A 7484-nucleotide genomic window follows, 5' to 3' on the forward strand; every position below is an offset into this window, starting at 1 on the left:
TGCGCGCATCAGCTCCGCACGGTCGGCCTCTCCGCCGGCGCCGCGCCCGCCCCCCCCCTCAGCCCGCCGGAGAACGCCGAACCCCGCCGCTGTCTGCTCCGGCCCAAAGCGCCGCCGCCGCCTCGCCGCCAATGAAGCTCCGGCTCCGCGTCCGCAGGTACAGCGGCGGGCGGGGTGCGGCCGGCCGGGTCACTGCTGTGTCGTCGCGGCGCTGTGTTGAGGAGGCCGACTCCTAGAGTCATACCGTAGTAGCGGTAGTCATTCTTGTTCTTCTCATCGGCGCGCTGTGTTGAGAGGCCGACTCCTTTGGGCAAGTGTCTCCCCAGATCTCCCCAGATCTCCCCAGATCTCCCCAGATCTCCCCAGATCTCCCCAGATCTCCGCAGATCTCCCCAGATCTCGTGCACCTTCCGGCAAGTGCAGCCCTCCCAAGACAATCTCCCCAGATCTCCCCAGATCTCCCCAGATCTCGTGCACCTTCCGGCAAGTGCAGCCCTCCCAAGACGATCTCCCCAGATCTCCCCAGATCTCCCCAGATCTCGTGCACCTTCCGGCAAGTGCAGCCCTCCCAAGACAATCTCCCCAGATCTCCCCAGATCTCCCCAGATCTCGTGCACCTTCCGGCAAGTGCAGCCCTCCCAAGACGAGGGAGACGCGCCCGCTCTTGAGGCAGCAGGAGTGGATCGAGCCGCCGCGCCGGTCGGTCCAGTAGAGATGGCTCGGCCTACAGTGGCGACAGAAAGACCCGTTCTCGCGCTCGCTACCACCTGCGGTCTGTGCAGCAGCAGAGGAGGCTCTTCCCTAACGCGAGCCCGTACGGCGACGGCAGCCCGCTCGCCACGTCACACACTCGCGAGCCGTCCAGCGAGGAGGTCTGCACCTTGCCCGCCTTGGTGGGTCGGTCAATCATGTGCACTAAGGATGGTGAGGAGGAGCACGGCACCTCGCCGTGGTGGGGGTCGGCCCAGGACATCACACTCAAGAGTGGGGGGGGGCTCCTCTGTTTCATTAATCATGCGCGCCCGCCTCGGGGGTCGGTCCAGACCATCCGGTTCGGGCAAGTGTCTCCCCATATCTCCCCATATCTCCCCAGATCTCGCCTTGGGGTCGGTCCAGAACATCCGGTTCTTCGGCAAGTCGAGCACGAGACCTCGCGGGTCGACCAGGCCGCCCACCTGTTAATTGATTCACTATGAATTAGCGAATAGTCGAGCACGAGACCTCGCGGGTCGACCAGGCCGCCCACCAAGTCTCGGACGTTATCTGACCCGATCTCGCAGCAGCGGATGCGGCCGAGGCAGGTCCAGTACACGCTCGAGCCGAGCCCGGCGCCTGTTCACGGCTCGAGGTGTGAAGAGACGCTGCGCACAGGTCCAGTGGACGCTCGAGCCGAGGCCCGGCGCCTGGTGGTGCATTAGCGTCGTAGCTAATGAGCACACCAATTAAGGCAGGTGCCGTACAGACGCGAGATGAGTGCCATTGTGTCTCGGCTCTCTCTCGGCTCTCTCTCGGCCATCTCTCGGCAGTCTCTCGGCGCCTCCCGTCCGCCTCCTCACCCCGCCGTATCTCGGCTCTCTCTCGGCCCTCTCTCGGCCCTCTCTCGGCAGTCTCTCGGCGCCTCCCGTCCGCCTCCTCACCCCGCCGCCGTCCCAGCCAGGCCTCAGGTTGAGTGCGATGCCCCACGGCCCTCCGGAGAAGCCCCACGCCGCCGCGTCGCCAACCTCGAGGCTCTGGACCGCGGCGCCTAGGCAAGCGTCCGAGACGCTTCCGAGACGCGCCCTCGACCGCCTACGTCGAGGCTCCGGACCACACCACCTCCGCCGTCCGTGCAGCGGAACGCGCCGTGCCCGATGGATGACCAGACCAGCGTGCCGCTCGCTTGGTCGACTGCGAGGCCATACGGCCCGTCGTTGTGCCGCTGCCCAAAGGCAGTGGAGCCGATGGCGCGACGGTTCGCGCCGTCCGCGTCGCAGACGTGGATCGCGTCAGCGCCCGGGTCCGTCCAGTACACGCGTCCGCGCATCGAGTCGACGGCGAGGCCGGTCGGGTTTCGGCAGTCGGCGACCCACTGGGGAGCGTCGGGCGCGGCGGCACGCAGGACGGAGACGCGGCCGACCCACGAACGCGACGCTGAGTTGTAGTCGCTCTCGGTGAAGAAGATGGCCCGCGTCTTTGCCGCCGGCTCGATCGCCGAGGAGGCCTGGTGCGGAGCGTGGCGAGGCCGGGCCGCCGCGTGGCGGAGAGGGTGGCCGTGGCTGGCGAGGCCGCACGAGCAGCAGGGGAGCAGCAGCATCGTCAGGCGGTCGAGGAGGCAACTCCTGCGGGCGGTCGCGAGCTCCCCTCGCCGAGCAGAGAGTCTTCGCGCAAGAATTCTAGCCCGCGGAATGCCGGTGATAGTACTAGCACGCGCCAGTTCGCACCTGTGTCGAGCCTGTGTGCTGTGAGAGATAGTTGTTTTGTTTAAATTCTAGCCGGCGGTGTCTCGAGGTTCTCGAGGTGGATATCCTTTGGCCGCGTTGGGTAGTGCAACGCAAACACCATGCGCACATGCAGCCCACACGCCGTGCATACGGTTCCCCAACCCTCATCCTCAAAGAACCCGAAATGACCCACACACCATGCAGCATGCAGCCCACATGCGATTCCGAACCGAACCCCAACCCTAATCGACCGCAAGAGTGCTGGACCCCCTGCCCCCGCGCCCCTCGAGTCCGAGCACTCGTCCACAGCCCACGTCGCGACTCGCGCGCCTTCATTCGCCCGGCGGGGCTGCAGCGGCGCCTACAGTGTACGCTCTTTGGCCGCCAGCGCGCCGCTCGCTCGTGCCATGGCTCGTGCAGGCCCTCGGCCGGCCCACGAGGCAGCCACGCACTCTACCGGCTCCGGTGTCTCGAGAGCTTCTCGAGCCCGCGCACGCCATGCAGCCCACATGCGATTCCGAACCCCCAACCCCAATCCGATTAGCTGACGAAGAGACGAACCCCCCGGCCCTCACACGCGGCGCGCAGCCCGGCGGCGGCGGCGCTGTGGGCCTGGTCCATGCTGAGCCACTCCAGCCGCGGCGCCGCCCCCTCGCGCAGCGCATCCGCGAGCGCATCGAGCCCGCGGCCGCCGATGCGAGGGTTGAAGCGCAGCAAGAGCTGCGTCGCCTTCTCGGCAAACGGCAGCGCCTTTGCGAGCTGCACCACCTCGTCGTCGCCCCAGCCGCACATCGTAAACTCGAGGCGCTCTGCACCGCCAAACGCGCCGGCAAACGTGTCGGCGTACAGCCCCGCCACGAGCTCGCAGTCCGACTTGCCGTTGGTGAAGCGCTTGCGGGCGAGGCGGGCCGCAAACTCCTCCGGCAGCAGCGGCGGGTCGCGGTAGGCGCCCGTCTGGCGGGCCGCCTTGCGCACCACCGCCGGGTCGGCCAGCCGGCGCCACGAGGCAACAGACACGACGGCTTGACGAGCGAGCTCACCGCGCGCTCAAACGTCGTCCTACGGCCGCGGGGGGAGGCCGCCGCCGTCGGTCGGGGAGGGGCGCCGCCAGCGGGCTATACGACCCCTCCACCCCTTTCCCTCCCCCCTCCCACCCCCCGCCCCCAGCCAACGCAGGTCGGCCCTCCGCACCCCCCGCCGCCCCAAGCGCACCAGCCCCGCTCCCCGTACGGCACCGCGCCGTACCCCTCCGGCAGCATGCTCATCGAGAAGGTGGTGGTCAGCCGGTGGGCGTACCAGCTGCCCATCGTCTCCAGGGCCTTGCCAAAGGCGGCGCGCTCCTCGTCCGTGCGCTCGCCGCGGTCGTCCTTCTGCGCCAGCGACGCGAAGTCGTAGAAGACGGCAGCCTCGCCGCGGGGGAAGGACTTGGCCGAGCGGCAGCAGCCCTGGCAGGCGAAGACCGGGATGCAGCAGCAGAGGCAGCCCTCCGTCGCTCCGACGACGCACGGGCAGCAGCAGACGGTGGCGAGTGCGAACGCTGGCTTCTCCCGCGCCGCCGCTCGAAGCGAAGGATCAAAGAGAGGGCAGAGCCACGCGAGGCAGCAGAGGCGCGTGTCCGCCGCGTCCCCCGGGCACAGCCGCCGCTCCCGCCCCACCTGCTCGACGAAGCGGAGGAGCTGCTCGCCGTGCGGGTCCGGGTGCTGCGGCGTGAGCCAGCCGTGCGACTTGGCGAGCACCCACAGCCCGTCGGCGCCCTTGCCGCGTGGGCGCGGCAGCGCGGCCACCTCCTCCGCGCTCAGGAAGGCCTCCGGGTGGTTGCGCTCCAGCTCCTGCCGGCGGGGGAGCGGCTTGCCGCCGGGCGTTGCGCGGACCTGCTTGGCCCACGCCTCGAGGAAGCTGAGCTTGACCATCCTCACCGGCGCCATCCCGCCGGCCGGGCCCGGGCGGAGCTGCGAGAGCAGCCCCTCCACCGAGTGGTAGAGGGAACTGTCGTGCGCCGCGACAGAGTAGCCGGCGAACCACTCCTTGGCCCACGCCGCCGCCTCCTCGTCGGTCGCGGCGTGCGGCGGCGGCGGCACGAACGCCAAGGCGGCTCGCGCTCCATCTGCTCCGGCGCGGGGGCCGCGACCTCCAGCTCGATCGTCGTTGTCGTCATTGCGCTGCAGATACACGCTGCAGATACACCTCCCTCAGGACAGACGGACAGGCGGCAGCAGCGCCGAGCCCTTGGGGTTGGGGAGCCGCAGAGGCCAGCGTCGCCCCTCCTTCGCCGCCTCGCGGCGAAATCACGCACGCTGCCGAGGGAGGGCCCGCCGGGCCGCGCCAACCAGCAGCGCTCCTGCGAGAAGGAAGACGCACGGCGCCGCCGCGGCACCTCACGGTGTGCCTGTGATAGTGCTAGCACGCGCCAGATCGCACCTGTGTCGAGCCTGTCTAGGATGTAGAGTGTAGAGCACTGTACAGTGGGTTGCGGGCATTAAGAAAACAGGATTCCGCGGCACGCCGCCGTTTCTAAGCCTTTCCACAGCCCTCATCCACCCCACGCCGTGGTTTCTTAGCTCCGGGCGGGGCACTCAATCAAGCCAGAGCGCCGGCCCGAAGGATTTTTAGGTAAGTAAGAGGTAAGCTGTAAGCTGCCGGTCCGCGAGGGCGATGCCAAGAGTCTGCCGCCGAGTCGGCTCTCTGGATGAGGGGAAGACGCACACACGCCTCCATCCACTGACCACTCCACTCAGAACACCGCAGACTTGAAAAGTGACAAGTGCGCTGCCGCAGGCCCAGGCGAAGAGAAATTTTGAGCTGCAGCTGGGGCTCCGGACCCGTTCACACTCGTGTCTGGCCTTTTCTCGGGGCCGCGCCTGCGGCGCCCCGTGGTTTCTTAGATTTTTGCGGAAATCGCTTGGTAGGGTTTCTTAATGCGACGTTTTCTTAATGCCCGCAACCCACTGTACTAGTAGAGCTGTAGAGCTGTAGAGATGTAGAGCGCTGGAGAGCGCTGTAGAGCTGTAGAGCTCTACATCCGCCGCGTGACGAACTGCCTGCGTTGTAGGGCATGTTGTAGAGCGCGATTTTGCTGTAGATAGAGTTTGTTGTAGAGGCTCTACATACAGCCAACCCGCCGGGAAGGCAGTGACTCAAAGAGGTCGAGCCGCGCTAATGGGGTGTCTCCGAGCTTACTGGACTCCAGTCTGGAGCTCTGATGGACGGCCCTGACTATCCCTGACACACAGAGAGTCACTCTGACGGCACACGACACCCTATAACTGCGTCATGACCAGCCTGCCATATAGACGTCGCCGGTGCCGCATTCGTCGCTGTGCTTCTTTAGCAGGCGAGGTGGACTGTCGGCTGCGAGTAGAAAGGGCCGTAAAGTAAACACGGGTCCCCGAGGGTTGGCTCTGCGCTCCGGTTTCCCCTAGCTGCGGAACGCCCCCTCTACACAGGGCTAGTGGACACCAGACACTAGCACGACAACACACACACTCCTCACTGACGTCACCACTCGGAACCCCCCGCTCCGCGCACGGTCTCGTCACCCCCACTCCGAGGGGGGCCCTCCTTCCCCTCGGTCCTCCCTCCTGTTCGCCTTCCGATGGTCACGCGACGACTGTGGGGCCCGGCCTCCCCTCCTAGCCTTCTTTGGCCGCGGCCCCGCCGCCGTTTCGTCCTCTCTGCCCGATCCCGCTGACTCCGCCTCCGGCGACCCCGCTCCCGACCCCCTGGGCGAGGACGGTGGCATTGACTTCCACCTCCGGGAGGTCGAGCCCGCTCTCCCTGGTCGACGAGTCGCTCCCGCACCCGCGGTCTCTCTCTCTCTATCGTCCTTGGCTCGCCCCCCCCCTCCGCCGGCTCCTCTTCAGGCTCGGGGAGGCGTGGCCCTCCCTGTTGAAGATCGCGGTGATCCGGATGCCACTGCGACGGGCCTTCCCCCGGTGAGCTCGTACGTCCCGACTCCACTCGCAGAGGCCGCGTCAGCTCATCTCTCGCCTCCTCCGACAGCTGACCCCAAGCCCCCCCTGGGGCCCTCCGGCCTCGGCCTTCCGGCTCGCCGGCGGGCCCGCTATCGTATTGCGGCCCCTCCGGCCTCGGCCTTCCGGCTCGCCGGCGGGCCCGCTATCGTATTGCGGCAACTCCCCTCCCCCAGCTCCTCCTCCCGGGTACTCCAGCCTCCGGCGGGGCAAGTTCGGGCGGCGGATTTTTTTCTCACGGCGCAGAGACACCGCACGCTCAAAGCACTGACGCCGAGCGCGGCCCATCGGCCAACCGCCCTCTCCTCTCCCGCCTCTGCGCATCCGCCCACCCACAAGAACATGTCCGAAGGGAGCAGCGAGGCGGCGCAGCTGTCACCAAAGTCTGTCGCCCTCAAGGCCTTTGGCGCGCTCAAGGAGATGGGCGAGCGGGCCGTCGTCAACACCTCGCAGGACACCATCTTTTCGACGCTCGAGGACTTCCAGCGCGCCGACCCGTCGCTGAAGGCGAGGCCGCACCCACGACAGCCGCGCCCCCACCGCACCGCCAGCCGCCCCGCATCCGCCCGCAGCCGTGCCCAACGGCTGCGGCGCCGGCAGCAAGCAGAGGCGGGATGCGGCTGCAGCCAAGCGAGCTCGCCGCAGCCGCAAAATTGCGGCGCGGCGGCCGCCGAGGGGCCTGCCCACCCTCCCGCGGCGGACCTCCCCACTCTCCAGACCGTCAACCTACCCTCCTGCTACCCGACCGCATTCCGACACAACCCTGCCGACGCATCCCCGCGCTCTGAGCCGCACACAGCCCGCTCTCGTCTGCCTCTCGTCTGCCTCCCATGGACGGCTTGTACACCAGCGCGGACATCACGTAGGTATTGGTGTTGGGGATCCAGTAGCTGCCGTACTGGATGTAGTACATCACGATCAGGATGCCGCTGGTGTTGTCGATCATCGCCGGCCACAGGAGCCCAATCATCAGGCAGCATACCTCGCCGGAGAAAAACCCCCAGAACTGCAGCCAGCTGACGCCGACCCCCTGTAAGATCTGGATCGTGTACAGTTCGACGAAAATGTCGACTATGTCAAGGCTGATGTTTTCCCA

The sequence above is a fragment of the Emiliania huxleyi genome (genome assembly GCF_000372725.1).
Source record: "Emiliania huxleyi CCMP1516 unplaced genomic scaffold EMIHUscaffold_34, whole genome shotgun sequence".
Taxonomy (NCBI): domain Eukaryota; phylum Haptophyta; order Isochrysidales; family Noelaerhabdaceae; genus Emiliania; species Emiliania huxleyi.